General features: G+C 39.0%; 1 long non-coding RNA gene across 2 annotated transcripts in view; it reads left to right on the top strand.

The window, feature by feature from the left end:
- The first annotated feature begins 2,371 nt into the window (after window positions 1-2,371).
- The window catches only part of LOC121076208, a 170,850-nt gene continuing 154,762 nt past the window's right edge, over window positions 2,372-18,459 (top strand). For both annotated transcript variants that reach the window (XR_005823388.1, XR_005823389.1), the window contains exon 1: window positions 2,372-2,440. This is a non-coding gene — a long non-coding RNA (uncharacterized LOC121076208). The remainder of the gene's footprint in view (window positions 2,441-18,459) is intronic.

Consider the following 18,459-nt stretch of genomic DNA (forward strand, 5'->3'; position numbering starts at 1 on the left):
TTGTTTATACAGGGATTTCTCTATGCAGTGTTTGGCTCCGGACTTGCAGGTGTGAGACTTGCTCTGAGATTTCTTTCCTCTTAAACATTACAGCTTGCTATATGGGATATGAAATCTTTGCAAGCACAGCGCAAGCCTCTGGCTGAGGTCAAGAGAGACAGCAATGTGTGACTCAGTTTTCTGTGCTCGCGGGTGTACAAATACAGTCCTTCAAGTGACTCCTAACGGTTCATACCATACAGTTCATGAAGGAATCCTGTATTAGGAGAATACTGCCAAAATCTGGCTATTTGATTCCCCCTCTATCTTATTTAAAATGTGCAGTTAAACTGATGGTAAAGGACATTTTGCCTTGAAAGCACGGAGATGTGTAATTAGGATAGTTGATCCCTTTGCATTACAGAAACCTCAGCACTGTTCACCAGTGACTTGTACAGACCAATTTGTCCATGTTGGTACTGCTGGAACCAAAAGTTTGTAGTAGTTTCCAGTTGGAAGGCTGGGACAGACTAACAACCTAAGCATTAGATAACCTCTATTAAATGATCAAATGTAAGGTGTAGCAGCAACGCGTTGCAAAGCTATATGTGGCATACAAGTGCAGTGTTTCACTCTTACTGATCCTGCCTCCCAGGATTGGTGCTGCCATTTGAGGAAAACATGAGAGAACACTGAAGTCTCTCATTATTCATAAAGTAGAATCAACCATCCCAAGAAATACTCCATCACTTATTAAATGTGGAATATTTTAGTCAGAATTCCTGTAGACTTCCTTGATATTCCAATAACTTCTGTGCCCTACCATGTTCCACAGTAAATGATGCATTTCTGCCATGCAATGTTGTTGTGTCTTCGTCACCTATCTTATTCCTTCAGGTTATCTAGATTTACTAAATTAGCTGGAAATTATATAATTCAATATTAATGATGTGATTCTTAGAATAAAAGGGGGAAGCAAGTCTATTTTTTTTACCAAATTCACAGGGTCTCTGATCACTTTGAAATTTTATATTTATTGATTGTTAAATTGACAGCGTTTTTGCGGATATCTGTACATTTTCTTAACATATTTAACCATATTTCCACATCCTTTTACTGTTATAAGGGACTTACTTCCCCCCCGGTTTGAGTATGCTGTTAGCACAGCCCTGCTGGAGGGAGGAACAGATTTCCATGACTTATGTTTGTCAGAAGAACCTGGCTTGGAAGCAGCACTTCTTGGGTCAAAACCTGAAACATCTTGCTGCTTTGATAGAATTTTGTGCAGGATAAAATCAGTACAAACTGCTTAGAACCAGGGAAAATGGGAGGTCCTAAAATGTCTGATGTTGCTCTGTCCTTACAGCTTTATAGTGCCAAGTACTTACAGGCAGAAGGATAAAGGGTACTGTATAACTTTCTGCATTAGTATTTTCATAGGTAACTTGCAAGTATGTAATGCTATGGAAAAATCAATTTTGACAAACACAGTCAATGATTCTAGTACATCCAACTGAAGTGTTCTAAATTAACGCAGTCATTTCTTGACAAGTAATGCTCAGTTATGTGCTCTTGGGCAAATAATGCTCTAGCCAGCTCTTTCTTCATTACCGATCACAAAATACAATCAACAATGCTCTTCACCACAAGACCTTTGCTGAGACAGGAGTTTGTTTCAACTTATGTGATACAATTATCCAGTCATTAAAAATAAAACACACAGAAAACACCCTTATTTAAGTAAATGAGATTTCTTATTTGTGTTTTTTTTTTTTTTTTCATGCTTTAAAACTGAGAAAATTAGTTTCTTTGTATTGCTGAGTGTGACTTTTGCTATAATTGGGAAATTTGTTGAAGGGAGAAGTTCACTTTCTGTTTTTTAAACTTGCTCTACTGTGTGAATAGCAAATTGCCATTAGCAATAGTTTTGCACATTAACCATATCCAAAATGTTTGCATTGGCACGTGAAGAAGGAACTTCTACATCCACAACTAAATCCATTTTTCAAATGGATTTGTTGTTTGTCCAAAAATGCACTGATTCAATAGTGATGTAGGATGAAAGAAATCATGTGAAATCATATGTTATATTAATCTATCTGGTTTCCCATTCCTGATCTCGAACATGGAGGAATAGTCCTTTAGGAAAATAATTTTCTGGGCATGTTTGTTTGCAATCCTTCCTGAGGCTGTACAGACCTATGATCTTGTTGCATAATAAATATTACTGCTATTGAAGGTGTTTTTGGGTGATGTAAACCAATTGAAGAAGAAAAGTGATGTAGTGAAGCCAATATTGTTATGAAGTGCTAAAAGTTATGTATGTAACTGAAATCATTGTTATATCGTATAGTTTTCAGATTCAAGATATTTCTTTATTTTGTTACAGGTGCTCATCTAGGAAGACTTTGTGAGATTGCTTGAGGTGAATAAGTCTCTGGAAATACAATTTGCTTAGCAGGTCAGTTCGCTTGTTTTGATATAAACTGCAAAACATTCTCAGCTTTTGTCCCTTTTCTGATAACCTTGCCAACTCACAAAACATAAGTATTTAAAGTAATTTGTGATTAAGGCTAAACTAGTGATGTTCACTGTCAGGGACAGAGTAACATTAGCTTTTTCTTTCTGTTCTACTTTACGGTTGCTTGTAATTTGTGAAGAAAGTTGCTGATTGGCCTTAGATGTTGAGGCCATGTGTTAATTTTTAGGAGTGGAGACCCATCTTTGTCTCTTAATTACTGCATTTTACCTTTTAAAATACGCAATTTCTCTCTAATTTGATTGTTTCCTCCCTGCCAGTTCTATCATGAATAATTTTTATGCACTTGTGTAGCAATCTTGTGTTCTGTAATCAACATCTACAAGCTATTTGGGATTCGTAGCATAACATATTTGTTTATTAGTTCATCAAATATATGTTAATGAATTTTAAATCATTATGGGGAAAGTATGTCTCCATATGTTATTGACTTAACTATAAATTAATTTGCCAGGTCATCCAGAATAAAACCAATCTCTTGCAGTAATAGGAAATCTACGTTTTCATTTCAAATATTTAATATCTAAAAAGGCTCCTAGTGTATTTAGCTAATAAGATCATGTACGGGTTGCTTTCAGTCAATGCAAGTGTAAGACATTCTGTCAGTAATTAGTATGCACTGCCAGACTTTGATTATACCAGCTCTTTGACCTATTTTTAACAGAAACTAGGGCAGTCCGTTGGATTGCCTTTCCCTGTCCCTGGACACCCTGCTGTGTTATGTTCTTCATATTTGACATTATAACACACAGCTGCGGTGCCAAACTGCAGAATATTCCCCGGGGGTTTTCATTGAAACAGATGTAACAGATGTCTGCCCACTCTGAAGAGCACAGTGGTTTCTGATAATGGTCACACAGTAAATGACTTTTCTGCATTGTTTATTAAAGATTGCTTCAGTCAAGAGTGCCTTTTGGAGCACACTGTGTAGAAGATTCATTTGGAAATAAGTTTCAGACTGATTTGAAAAGACTCTTTGCCTCTTTACCTCCCCACCATGTTCAATTGGATCTCAGGCTGCAAGGGTATGGCTAATGACTTAATAGCCTGGTGGGTATCCGGGAGATAATAGTATTAACTATCAAACTACCAGGCACGTGCATACTGGTGTGAATGTGCTGGATGCATGTTATCTACTGGGAATTAAAGAGCTAAAGCCACTGTCAGGATATTCATTAATCCGTGGTTTTGCTAGGAATGCTTTAAGGTGCATTTAAACAACAGCAGCATGGCAGACTTGAAACACGTCTAGTCCTGAAATGCAGGGCTAGACCAAAGCCTTTTACTTTGCTCTGTTTAAAAGTGTTCTTGAATATCTGTCCGTACCTTTGGGGAACTGAGTGAGTGTGAGTGGCAGTTTCTACACAAGCTGAACAGGCAGATGAACTGAACCATGCTAAAGAAGAAGGAAGGGGGGTTGGCTGTGGATTTGAGGGTAGCAGAGGAAGAGGAGGAGGAAGCATTAACAGGGAGAAGAGTGAAAGACAGGAGCTGAGTGCTCTACTCAAGCAGTGATGTGTGGAACAGATGCTTGGGGATGGAGTGAATATTTGTCTTGAAAAGGGCTGTCTGGCCTGGATGCTGAAATGCCAAATACTACCATCTACTTAGGTGATGGGAGGGCTGTACTAGACAACACTAGCTCTGTCCTGTTTGCATCCTCGCCTGCACAACCTCCTCTGTTTGCATACAGCCTTTGTGCTGGGATTAAATGGATCAGCAAATGGTATCAGGTTGCCCTTGCGCAGACTTGCTAAGGAGAAGCTATGCTCTTCATGGTTGATTGAACTAGCAAAGAGACTTTGGTCCCAGTCTTGTTCAGAAGTCTTGGTGTTTCTCTTTAGGAAACAAAACCGTGGAACAAAACAGGCAGGTGTTATTGTTTTCCATATGAGTGGGACACAATGTGAGACACTTTTCTGAGTGCAAGAATGTGAAGCCACACAGTTCTCCTTGAGAACTTGCTTTGCTTGGAGACAAAGTACTGTTTCTGAAAATCCCACTTGATTTACTTGCCTGAGTCAGGAAAGATTTCTTTCACAGTTACACCGAAAATACCAATTTGTCTCTTGGGTTATGATAATACACTTGTTACTGAAGTTGTATCTGATTGCTACACAAAGACACTACTTGATTTTTAAATCAACATTTGATTTTTTTCCTCTGTCACATTTATTAATAACACTGTCTTCTAGTTGGCAAATTAATTCCAGCCATCATGTACAGTGTTATCCTAGCAAGCAGGATCACTCCATGCATATGTAATACTCTTACCATGTCATAATTTCTTATATTTGGAAGCTGCATAGGAGTAATGACCAAACTTCCTCTACTTTTAAAAAATATTGCAGCACTTCAAGTAAATCACTTTGTGGTAGACTAGGTAATCTGGGGTAGATTAATGACCCCCCCCCACCCCAAAAATGTTGTGTTCATGTCTGGACATATCTTCTTTGCTTGCTTGGGTCCATGTAGTGCAGCTGAGCCCCTTGGAGTGCTTGGGATTCATCTGGATCAGTTTTGCAGGATGATGTTTGAGAAGGCAGAAGCTGGTGGAGAGAACAGCCTGACTTATGCTGAGCACTGAGGAAGGGTGGCCTTTTGAACTAGGCAATGCCGTCATGATGATTATTTGTCTTTTGGTCCTACAGAAGGTTGTACATTTTTAACGCTGTAACTAATGAATAGAAAGAAAATAAAATTTCAGCTGAAATTCCAAATCTGCTGAAGATGTCTTGGAAACTAAAAGCATTGGGAAAAGATCATTTGTAGGTTCCTAGTGCAGTGACTGACCTAGCACTGACTCTGACCCTGGGAAGTAGTGTTCTCTTTATGCAGCTTCAAAGTTACCATCTTTGTTTCATCATGGCACCTTTGTGAAAATACTGTGCCCCACACAAGATCAAAGAAATCACGCTTCATCCTTTTGCTTCCTTCAGCAGTCAATCCTGTAATTCATTATAAACCCAGTCAGAGCAAAGATTAATGTTACCACTTCATTTAGAATAGAGCTCTCTTCCTAGACCATAGCAATTGTACAAACACATTAAACGGGTCCTCCAGACAACTTATAAAACACAGTGGGTAATGTGGAGGCAGAGCTGGTTTATGAACTTGTAAAATGAAATGCCCTGAAATTTGTGCTATGGTCCTACAGTTGATTATTAAGCATACTTTTATTTTTTTCTTTTGCTACTACTTCAAGTGTTCGCAAGTATTCCCAGTATAATACAGTGAATCCTTCTGGGTTTGGGTTGTTGAAGTCACTGCAGTATTAAAAATCAGTGTCACTGCAATTTTATGACAGACATCACTAGATTGTCCAAGTTCTTCTGTAAGAGTCACATAGTCTTAAACTTTATGCTTACATTTATTTTTGATGGAGCTGTTGCAGCTAGTGAGTGGCTGTCCTTTCTTTACATTGAATAGCCAAGCTCAGTTCTTGGAGCAGCTATTTTTGAGAACTGGAGAACCATAAATAGGCTTTAGGACAATTGAATTTAGATTTCTGCAGATTAAGTCCAAGGACTCTCAGCAACAACTTAATGGAACAAATCTGGTTTCCTTTCAACTTCAGTGAAGACACATTCTTTCCTTGAGTCAGTTGGGTCAGTATGAGGACGTTATTTCATCTAATAGTGAAGTGATGATTGCACATCAATCCAATCACATTGTTAAGGTGGCAGTGGCCCAGTTAGGAATTCTGGTAAGCATAATAGATAAATAGTAATGAGAGTAAGAAGTAGAAAAAAAATTTTAAAGACAGAGGTTGCTAAAGTTGTGAATTATGTAAAACTTCAATACTTGCATTACGAACAGCTACACTGAAATGTAAGTTTTATTTATATATTGCAAGCAGAAGGTACAGGTATCTGAGTTCTTGGTTCCATTTTGTGAATGGACGGAGTTTTGTGTGGGAGAAAACTTAATGCTAACATGCTACAGAAAAACGTCTGTCCTGTGACCAAGAGCTTAGGTCAGAAAAGAAAACAGGGTAGTTAACTGCAATTTTTTCTCTCATCTTGGTTCAACCCTACTATTCACATCCATGTTTGATTATAGAGGGATTGGAATATACTTTGTGCTCTAAAAGAAAAATGTCGGATTTAAACCTAATTTGCAGCACATGCCATATGCTTTAGGTTTTCTTTCGGAAATTCACACAAATGAAAAATGCTGTTACAAAGTGCAGCCTGTTTCCTGATCTTAAACACTAATGTAATATGCTAATCCCATTCTGCCTAAATGTGTGTTCCTAACAACCCCTCAAGGTCAGTGGTGTCATGGCGAGCACCTTTCTTCATTTCTGTCTCTGAAGATGTAGTATAGATTTATAAACTCATAGGGGAAGAAGTGACCTGTAAAGAATTACACCCTTGAAGGCGTACTGACTTATTAAAGACATTTACCCCCCTGAAGGTATAGTTTTATTGTGAAATGCTTTTGTTTTCCAAAACTAGGACATTTTTGTCCCCTTTTAGGACTTAAAATATGTTGAATAAGAGGATTTTTTGTTGTTTATTCAATTTACCCTCATATCATTTTTAAATCTACCATTTCCATTACACACTTGATTCTACTTACCATAAGATTTTTCAAAGGAGAACTCCAGCTAGACTGTAGCCTGTTTGGGGTGTGTCGATGAACCAGAGCCATTTTACCCCTCCGATCCTTGCTTCCTTGTGATTCAAGAAGTGGGGTGGGGGGGAGTAGCTAGAAGATGGCTGTTCCTCATTAGGACATCATTTACTTTTCTTCCTGTTTCATTGCCATATTTTCTGGTAGGTTTTTAAGAGCTAAAGTGGAATGACATGCCCGAAGTGCTTGTGTTGAAGATGGTGAAACTTCTCTTGCATTGAAAGGAAATACTCTCCACATAGGGTAGCCAGTGGTAACAATTGCTCAGAGTTCTGTTTTCACTTCTTAAATGTGTTTTCAAAATTATTTTGGATTTTAGTTTAATCAAATAAAATAACATGCCTTGTAAAAGTCAATAGCAGAAGACAAAGTAAAAGAGCATTATTATATATAAATATTATATTTCCCTTATAAGTACAGGGAATGCTGCAGAAACCACAGCAGAGATTAATACAGGCTGCATTAAATGCTGTTTTTATTGTAACTATTGTTGGGATGTTGCAAACTAGCAAATACTCAAAGCCAGCTTCTTTGCAAGATGCAGTAAGTCTGCTGGTTTACGCAGTGGTTGCTAAAGAAAAATCTTGATCCTGCAAAACTTCAAACAAGTAAAAAGCTTTGCTCTGGCTATGGATAGGTTGATTTATTTATTTTAAGCTGGCTGTGAGGAAAATAAACTTGTGCTGGGGGAGAATAGGTTTTCTGTGTTAGTATCTTCCTTTTTGTGCAGTGAAGGTACATGTTGACTTTCCTGTTAAAACTGCTCCTTCCCTCGGGCAAATAAAAAGCTGTGCTGAGGCAGCTTGTCAGGTTTTGTAGTGACTTTGGCTGTTCTGTTGCAAAGTAGGATGTAGCAAACTTTTTGTCAGGTTAATAAGGAAACATACTCCTTCCTAAGAAAGTTAAGCAACTGTATGTGTCTCCTGAATGTTAGCCTCTAACTTAATAAAAAGGGTGAAAGAAGCTACAGCCAGATACAGTCAGGCTGTGGATGCTTTTCGCTGGCTAGCTGTCACATGTGGCTCTGTGGTACAGCCATTTGCCAGTATTTTTGCTATAAGGCACTCATTTTAGTTCCTAAATTCACTGAGTTCTAACTTTCAGGGTGAACTTCTCCACACTTGAGTTTCAGGTTTTCTTTTGTTTAAGTGATGTAGGCACATCAAAGAATAATGGTTGGAAAAAATATAGTCCTTTATCCTTTTGAAACAAATACCTTCCAAATATTTTATTTACAAAATTAACTTTGTCATATCATTCATAAGATGTTCTTTTGACAGTCCAGAATGTATACAAACCTACCCAAATCTGGCCAAATTTGGAGCATATCTAGAAACATCAACCTTTTTAAATCAAAATTTGGTCTTTCATTTCCTATTAAATAGAGGTTAGCACAGGTATGAGCAGTTTTGGCTTCGAAGGCGAGCATTGTGCTTACAAATGCTGAGCTGGCCGGTAGTTGCTAATTATCGTTACTTACAGTCTCGCTGGAGTTAGAACAGGAGATTCTAACCAGAAAAACAGATGGTGTATTATTTCTTTACAAATCTCACATGATTTGCATATAATGGTGTAGGTTTCTACTCTGTATTTTCAAAATCAGTGAGACCATTGCTGTCTTTTTATGACTGTCCTTGGGAAGATTTTGTATCAAATATATAACTGGATTATCAGTAAAATATATTTTTAGTGGAAAAAAAATGTTTCCTATGAATATTAAGTGGTGAGAATTACAACTTTAAACAATTAGGAAATGCTTTATAATTTAATGCTTCATTTGAGAGCACCCTCTGGAAGCGTGTAGCATCTGTTTAAAACAAGCAAATATTGACGTTTGCCAGTGTGCCCTGATATTGACTTAGTGTGCACTTGTAGGCCTCAGTTCTGACCTTACCGTCCTTTGCAAGTTGGAGCCAAATCCTGCATCTGCTGAAATCAGTGGGATTTTTTCCTGGCTCTGGCAAACCTGACATTTGGCCCATTTATTTAAGCATTCTTTGTGTAGCTTAGTGTTATTTTCTAAGCCTTTTTCTCTTTGTACGTTCCTGCTATTAATTGAAATATTTTAACACGTGTTTTTGGGTGGGGTAAGAAATTGATTACTGATTAAAATATTTCCAAGCCTATCTATAATTTAAATGTAAAAACATCATTTAAATATCTCATTGAGTTTAAATGGAAATTGTGACCAGATTCATAATGTGTTGAGTTTGTGTTATGGCACATCTCCAAAGCATCAGCTCAGTGCAAACTGCTACATCTGCATTTCATGACTTCAGGGGAATACCAGGATATTTCAATGGGGTCCAACTGCAGAGCTGTATAACAAGGCAGTGGATGCCTTCTGGTCAAACATGATTGTAGAAAATATTTGAGCAATGTGTGGCCTAGTAGAATGTCTCGCTTGCTGATGTTGCAAAGCTTTATTCAGAGAATATTTTTATATGCTTTATTTCTTCAACTTTTAGCACAATAACAGTTTTATTTATACCTACAAGCATGTGACCAGGTAAGAAAACAAGATTAAAGGTGGAATATAGCTATTAACAGTGAAATATTTGTGTTCTGCTAACACATTGGTGCATGGGATTATCTAAATCCCAGAGCTGTTCGGAGAATGGGTGTTCAGGTGCCTTAATCTTGGAATGGCATAGAAGCATGAGGACCAGAAAGAGCAGTTGTGGAGGGGGGGGGGGAGAATAAAAATTATGGAGAGAGCTTCGTTGTGAAGCATTGGCAAGCTCCTGTGTGAAGGTGTGGCTTGTGATTTGTCATATAGCCAAATAGCTATTGCTATGCAAATTAGAAACAGCATCCATTTCAGGCAAGGGAAGAACTCCATGGGACTATAACCATATATGTGGATTCTTGAATTTATACGGCTTTTATAGGAAACAGTCTTACAAAATATAGATTCCCTGGAGAGAAGAGTTTTGCTTGGAGACTGCTTGCTTTCACTTTGTGTATTTGCTGGTAGGTCATAATCTTCCTGACCTATACAATTGCTGATGGAGAAGAGTATTGGTTTAGCTTCAGACTTGTATGGATGCAAAAACATGGCACTTTGCTACCTGTTTTATTCTGAATAGATCAGAAGTTTAAACACAGCTGCAAGACCTCATTCTCTGAGATGAGATCTTAAACCAAGGTGTGAAACCAAACACAGCCCTTACTGTGGCCTTCTAACACTTGTTCACACCATTTCTTTGCTGTTAAGTTTTTGTTGTATTGTCTTAAAATCCCCTGGTGGCGATTATGAAGGGCAGGGTACAGCAGCCACAAACACTTCTGCATTGAGCCAGAGCACAAACAGCATATCCTCTGCCACAAACCTCTCTCAGGATCCAGTAGCAGTGGCTAGAGAACGGTCTTATGTTTCTGTTTCAAACAGCTAGGAGGCTGAAGGCTTCTGAGGCAGCAGTGAAGCTGGTGACTTAACTGCTGTGACAAATCAGTGGGAGGTTCATGCCTCTGTGCTGCTGGGCTCCTGTGCTCTACCAGTAGAGTTTGTGCAAGTTAAGCCTTTAGTGTATCTGTCTGAAGAGCAAGGTTCTAAGTCATGGTGAAAACAGACCTGTAATACACAAATTTGCTCTTAGTATAAACTTGCAGTATTAGATAAAAGAACACAGCGTTTCCTCCTTCCTTCCCTTCAACTGTTAGGAAGGAATCTGGATAATATTTAAAGAGCAGACAGACTCTTCTGCAAACAGTGGCACTTGTTTTCCAAATTTTGAGGATCTACCAGATCACAAAACATTGCATTGCCTTTTTGTAACTCTTATCGCAGGACTGTTGTACGCTGAGATTCTTCCTCTGTGACTTACTTAACAAGTGATAAGCAGTATTGATAGGTAAATTTCATATTGTAAAATCAAAGGTAAATTTCTTATCTCTGTAATGAGCATGTCCTTGAAACAAACGACAAGTAGGGTGGAGTTCGCTGATATACTGAGGCTTACAGTGTATCTGAAGTCTTTCCTTCTGGATCAACCATGCTTTTCAGTGTTGAGTCCTTCCATCTGAAATGGCTTTTGTACATTGCCTTGCAACGGAAGCAGGGAGCTGCAGAGGGGCTGGGAAGGGACCAAAGCTATGGATTTGATTAGGCGTTTCAGGCAACTACGACACGATTTAAAATATGGATCAGATAACCATCTTGGCTGGGACTCAAATGTTGTTGGAATTAATTATTGGACAGGGCTTCTTTCCTTTCTGCAGGAAGGCCTGCATGTAGTCAAGGGATTGATTGGAAAGAAATGTTTTTCTGAAGTCTGTGTGTAGTTTGTGTTTTTCATTGCTCACAAAGGTTCTTCCATTTTTGGGATGCTTTGTGGAAAGCAAAGCTTGTTAAGAACCGGCTGCTGAGGGACCAGTTCCCCAGTTGTTACCATAAGGAACCTGGACTTTTGCCTTGGTCTCTTTCTGTATTAATATACAGGGAGTAAAACATTTCTGGAGGCGGCTAGCATCTGCCACCCAGACTTAGTTCATTTCACATTGATTTCTAATAAACTAGAAACATGAGGAGAGCAGTAAGGAACAATGTGAGTGCCAAAACATCTCCGTTACTTTCCAACCAGCCATAGCAATTATTTGATGTGGTTTTGTCACATTGCTGGTTTGAAATGCATTTCCTCTCCAGGTACTTTATGGAAATTTCAGATTGACCTACAGGATGTTATGACGAGCAATCTCAGTTTCACCAGTTCCATTTAAGATACAAAGGATCTTGCTTTTTGATCTTTTTGATTATTTGTCCGTTACAATTGCCCTGTACATATTGCAGTTGTTAATGGACCTTGAAATTATCAAGAATGAAAATTTGACCTTTTAAGAATTATATATATTGCTTACAAAGCAGGGGTTTGCATTTAAAAGGGTTACCCACAACCGGTAAATGAGCAGAGATGCATGGGAGGATGTTTTCCAGTGCATAACTGTGCTATCATGCCTCATTTTGTTGGATGACATGAGTTTCATTTCACTGTACTCCAAGTGGAAGTCTTTGCATTCAGACTGGGATGGCTTTTGTTTCACACTAATATCTTAGTGTAGCAGATAGTGGAGATGTCAGGAAGCTGCTGAAAACTGCCGTGTTTATTATACCCTCCTTAGCACAGGGTAGCTCATCTGTTCCTGCTGGCACTGGTCCCCAGGGGATTAGATGCAAGTGAAGATATTTAAAGTTGTGTCCTGGCCATGTTCTTGCCTGGCCTCGCATGCTCTTGTCTTTGATCGTAAGGTTAGGGTTTGGTATAAGAGAGGGGTACGTGTTGGACGAATGATCTCCAAGATGAATTTATCCCTAACAAACATAAAAGTGGGAAGAGTGAGTGCTGCTAGGCAACCTAGTCCAGTGCTACCTTTCAGTGTTTAAATGGTTATAGAGCAGGAAACCTTTGGTCAGTCCTATGAATCCTCTGCAAGAGGGCAAGGTTACGGTGGAGTCGCTTTTCTGCAATATAGCATGAAGATGCTGAAAATAGTGTTTAAATATGGCTCAAGAGTAAGCACGGGAGCAATTCTGGTAGCCCAAGCTGCCCATGGTCCTAATATTTGAGCTGTATTGTTAGAACCTAACCTAGCAAGCTGCTGCCATGAGTTTGGCTGTGTTGTATCCCTTTACACTTAAAGTTGCTTGATAAATCAAAACACAGCACTTGAAATCTGAAATTACATCATTGCTAAATGTGTGAACATAATTGTGTAATTTCTTTTGATTGCACTTCTGCAGACAGGCTTTTAGATTAGGACGGGAATTAATCTGCTTTCAACGATGATTTTTTTTTCTGAAGCTTCTATATAAAGACTATTGTTAATATTCTTACAAATCAATTAGACTGTAAAATTTGTAAAAACAAATGGACGGCAAGTATTTAGCTTAATCAATGTCAGTGTAGACTAGGAAGGAGTTAAGAGAATGTAACCAAACCACTCAGCATGGCTGAAGTTGCATCTAATGGGGAAGGAAATGGTGTAAAGAAAGTTCACCTTTCTCCTCTAGTGCCTCTGTGTGCCAGTACAGCTGGCCGGTGTCATGTGAGATCCTACACCCCTTTTCTGTGCCCAGTCCCATGGTCGCTGTTGTCTGTGTGGCTCTATCTGGTGCGAACAGCTTGCCAGCAGATGAAAGCCAGTGTAGGCAAGTGTGAGGTATCTTGCATCAGAAGGAACAACTTTAAATTACTTGCACACGTTGCTTGATGAGAAATTAACTGCTTGGAAAAAAAAAAAAAAAAGGAAAACACCGTCTTGGCATCATTGTAGATATATCACTGAAAACATCTGCTCAGTAGAGAGCACTGGTCAAAAGAGGAAATAAATTTCTTCTCCAACCCAAATGGTCAGTGAATTCCCTGGGGCGTTGAGATGGATAGTATTTGTAGGGCCAAGTTTTTATCAGAGTATGCATGCTTGGACACAGCTCACTGACAATCTATGACATGAGCTTGCTGCTTGAAACAGTTGCTTTTCCTTTGCACTTCGGTGTCTGTTGCAAGAGTAGCTCGTTGTGTTACCTGACTGAAAGTCTCAAAGCTTCCATGCAGAAAAAGATGATGATGATGAAAATCCAGGATGACTTGAAAATAAACAGAAAACAACGCCCTGTCCTTAGCATGATGATAGATACAACAGCTCCTTTGTTCTTGAGACTAACCAGGTTCTCTTAGGGAAACTGAGGTACTGTACGTGGGAGTTACACCATGTGGGACTGACAAAACACAATTTTCTTTTAGCTAGAGGTGAAACAAACAAGTATATATCGACGATTAAAAATACAAGCTTTGCTTCTTTCTTAACAGTTTGCATTTACTGATGTTTCCTATTAAGCTGAAAGTATGTGAAATGTTTTTACACAGGTTGTTTTGGGATTAATTTTATTTTCTCTACATTGCAACAGGCTAAAACCTAGTAGGAAATTATTTGGGCTGAAACCTTTCACTTAGGAGCTTGATATAGTATAAGGATTTTTAAATATTATTGAGGAATAACAATGGAAGAGTTAAGTTTCTGATTTTCACAGCAGTGGAGGGTGCATGAAGGTAAAATAAAGTTATACGTATGTATTCTTTCTCTGGAAAAATTGCTGTCTGAGAGTGGTGCATGTCTCTAGTATTTCATTGTGTGCACGGTTCTGTAAGGAAAATGTGGTGCTGTGTGATGACAAGTTAGCTGCCTCCTTTGAGAAAGAGATTTTAGCTGTGGGCAATGAAAATCAATCAGATGAGATCACCTTTCTCCTCCGGTTGATTGGCAGCAGTGATGAAAAGAGCTCAGGCACCAAAATCAGCTTCTGATGTTGAAAGACTCCGAGGGCCAGGACAACCTGAAGCTATTGACACAGTTTTTGTTTTGTGTTGATTCCAGCACATCCTTGGCTATGATTATGAAAATATCAAGCAAAAATTTCAGGGGTGTCTTATAGATCCACCTGAGGGAATTTACACAAGAGTAGGATTCCCTCTTCTTTGTGCAGAGCTTGCATGCTCTGGGAGCTTACTTAGCCTCGGGGACATCAGAATAGTATCCCACAAGTTTTATACCTCGCATGGAGTATTTTTCAGTGTGTGCTGGGAGAGCTCAGGTTCTGAGACCTCAATAATCCTCTTCCCTGAAACAATATCCTGGTCCAGCAGTGATGATCTGACTAAAAATAAACAAATAAAATATTGGAGCCACTGTTTTTATAGGGCTGCATTCAGGAGGAAAAGATGATTGCATTAAGGGATTTTTGTCTTATCACTTGGAAGGAAAAGGACGGCAATCAACACAATAATCAATAACCAACACAGTAACCACTCCTTTTGCGTTCCCTTTGGCCGTGTTACTTGCTTCACACTGCTGTACCTGTGGTGTGGCCGCAGCCGGACACAGCTGCCTGGTGGGGCTGATGTGAGAGGCTCAGACCTTTCAGAGCTTCCCAAATGTTTCCCTCAAGGAAGAAATGTGAGGCTATTATGTTAAAGCACCAGTGTTGCCCTAGATAATTTCCTCTCCTCTCCACCCTCACTTGCTTTTTTCAGTTTGTTCTTCTAAAGGGCCAGGAAATCTTTTTATTTATTTATTTTTGTTTTGCTTGTGTTTCTAGTAGATTGCTTTTGGGGGGAAAATATGGCTTATAACAGGCTGTTAACATCTTAGCTAAGATTCATTTGCAAAACGGTGTGAATTTTCTGAGTAACAGTATTTCACGCTTCTGCATGTCAGTGATGGACGTTGTTGTGGAAAGTGTCCATGCTTTAACTGAAATCTGGGTGGAATTAATTCTCTTTCTCTATTAGAAAGAGAGAAGGGGGAAAAAAATTACTGGTGGTCCACAGAGACATGACTGCTTACACAATGCTGACTCCTCCTCTGTATATATGTTGCTAAAACATATTGTGTGATTTCTATAGTGCAGTGATTTTTTTTTTCCCTATGTAAAGTAATTGCTGTGGTTACCTCATGAGCTTTAGGAACTCAGCAGTGGGCGGAGAAGCGCTAGTGAAACACATTGTATAATATGTTGTGAATCATACCAGGAATAAGTTTGTGAGGGTTTTGCTTCAGAATGTAAAATCAATATCTGGGCCACCCACAGGTCATCCTCTTTATGCAGTGCAGAGTTTAACAGATGCAGTAACTGCCGAACGGCTGCTTTCAGGAGAAGTTAACAGGGAATCTTTTGCAAATGGCTTCAGCCAAGCTTTCCTGTGTCAGGGAGTTATCTTAGAGCTGGCTGAGACGCTTCTGTGATTTCACTGTTTTCCAATGAGTCAGTGAGGAGCTGGAGTTTAAAGTGAGTTGGAGATACTGTAAGATATCAGAGTATCTGTTATCTTTGGTTAAAATAAAAAGCAGCTGTATACTTTAATCTGAATGGGCTTATTTCATATCAAGAGCATACAGGAAATAGAAACATCTTGAGTTAAAGGGATGAATGTCTTCAGCAGATTTGTCAGCTCTGAAGACTTGTGCAAAAATCTCATGTTTTGAGGTTTTCGTAAAGGTTTTTGCGATTAAGTCACAGTCTGGTCCACGTAGGAGGAGGTTTCTAGGATTTATTTTATTATTTATTTTTGGAAAATGTTTTGAAGTGCTCCCTATTGCATCATCTAGCTGAATTGCTTGGTTTCATTTTTTCTCCTTTGGCTGCCCTGAGCTGAAGTTGATGGGAATGTTGTACTTGAGGTCATGCATGGAATACTTTCATAACAAAAGCTCCCAGATAATAAGGTGGTGTGATTCGGGGAAAAAAAAGTATGCCTGTTTCTAATATTGTGCTGCAGTTTGCTCAGTGAAAAGCTAGCTGTCAATTACTGTCCCCACAGGCCCCTTCAACATACTAGCAGAATTGCGTAAACATGTAACCTGTGGCTGGCGGCTTTTGGTAGCCCAACTAGACCCTATTCCTAGAAGAGTCTATGCCATGAAGCAGAATTTTGCTGAACAGATTTCCCATTGTCCTAATATCAGAATCATTGCTGAAGAATTGAGTTCCTAGCTAAATGTTATCCAAAAAAAATAAAAATCTATTGCTGTCCCCTTTTTCTTTTTGTGGTGCTACACCCCCCCCCCCCCCCCCCCCAACTTTATAGTCTAGTTTCCTTCTTAAACTGCAGTATTAGGAGGGGTGGGTGTCTGATTATTTGGGCAGTTCTGGCAAAGTTCCTTTTTAACATCCCCATAGGCCACGTAGAGTAATATGGATGTTTTAACAAGTCAATGGATGACTTCCCTGCACGATAGATGCCCATTGGGCAACTAATTTAGAATGACTTAACATGACCAAATCTCTTTTGTCAATGAGTGCTTTCTGTTACATTACCTGAACAGCCTGGTGCAGTGGCCATAATTGGTTTAGATATAAAAGTGCACAGTCATCAACAAAACTGGCTGCCCAAGATTTTCAGAGAAATCTATTTGTATAATGTGAAAGAAAAATGATCCTCGCCATCTGGCCTCTACAGGTAGCCGGTTTGAACACAGGCGGAATTGGATAGCGCATCATCAAATAATTTTTATTTTATTTTTGTTTTCTAAGTTAAGATTGATAGAGCTGCAAAACGTTGGCCAGAAGCTTATCCCATATCTCATTCTAATGTCAAAAAGCAATATGATACAGTTGAGTATATTATACATGTCAGACCAATGCTATTTAGTGGTTCCTCTGATCATCGGATGATGTTAAGGCTCAATGATTTAAGCCAAAGGGGAATGATAAATCTTCACTTCTTTTTTAATTAAGTGCAAGCGATACTACTGTCACCATGACTGTGGTTTTGAGTCTTTTCCTGCCTCTCCAAATTAACAAAATGCCCTCAAATAGCCATGTAGCTAAAGAGTAATCAGCTGTCTTTACTGACTTCAGTGAGTGAATTTTTATTCCTGACCTGGAATGAATTACAGGGGTATACATTTGGTCACCAAAGATGACCTTTAGTGAAGCTGCTGAAACACCTGGTGGTAGGAAACAGAACTGAGCATAGGAATAGAAATTATTCTCACAAGTTATCCAAACTGTAGATGCTAAGTAAGAGAATGGAAGTGTGGCTTAGAGTGAAGAATTTGACTACTTAAATCCAATAAACCAGGACATCCAAACAAGCCCTTCAAGAGACAGTGTGTTTAACCACAGCTTATAGGTGTAGCATGTAGCTAAAGAACTGACCTTAAAACTTGTGCTGCGGATAAACTAGACAGACACAATTCATAGCATTAAAGAAATCATCTTAGTTTCTTTCATTTTAAAGAAGGCATTGCAGGGACACGACTAACCTGCTTACCTGCAGGTGTTATGTTAGGCAGTGTTCTCACACAGATGTATTTGGGCAGTAGCCCTGTGCATCAGGGTGTCCCTAACAAGGGTGGTGCAAAAAGTCTGTTCCTCTCTGAGCTGTCACAAGCTTCAGACTTTGCTAGATACACCTGGAATTGACTGGGCATAGCTCTGGCTCAAATGTGTGATTAAAAGATTCATCAGAAATGGGCTGGTTGATTGCCTGACAGGTGAGCTAATATTTATTACAGGATTTGGTTTTAGATTTTTCTGGATGTGATTCATTTCCAGCCATTAAGACATTTTTCAGTGCTGCATTATGTGCATCCTAAATGAAATATCGATCACTTTAATGTCAATTGTTTTACTTTTTTATAAATGACTTTACTTATGCAAAGGTTTACTTTTTGGAAGAGGACGTAGTAGGAGAAGTGGTATTTCACAGCAGGTGCCCTCTATTTGAACTCTAGGACGGTTGTGGGTGGCTGGTTACACTCGGCTCTTCAAGCTTCCTTGTACCTTAATGCATGTCTATATATAA

The sequence above is a fragment of the Cygnus olor genome, chromosome 11, assembly GCF_009769625.2.
Source record: "Cygnus olor isolate bCygOlo1 chromosome 11, bCygOlo1.pri.v2, whole genome shotgun sequence".
NCBI lineage: Eukaryota > Metazoa > Chordata > Aves > Anseriformes > Anatidae > Cygnus > Cygnus olor.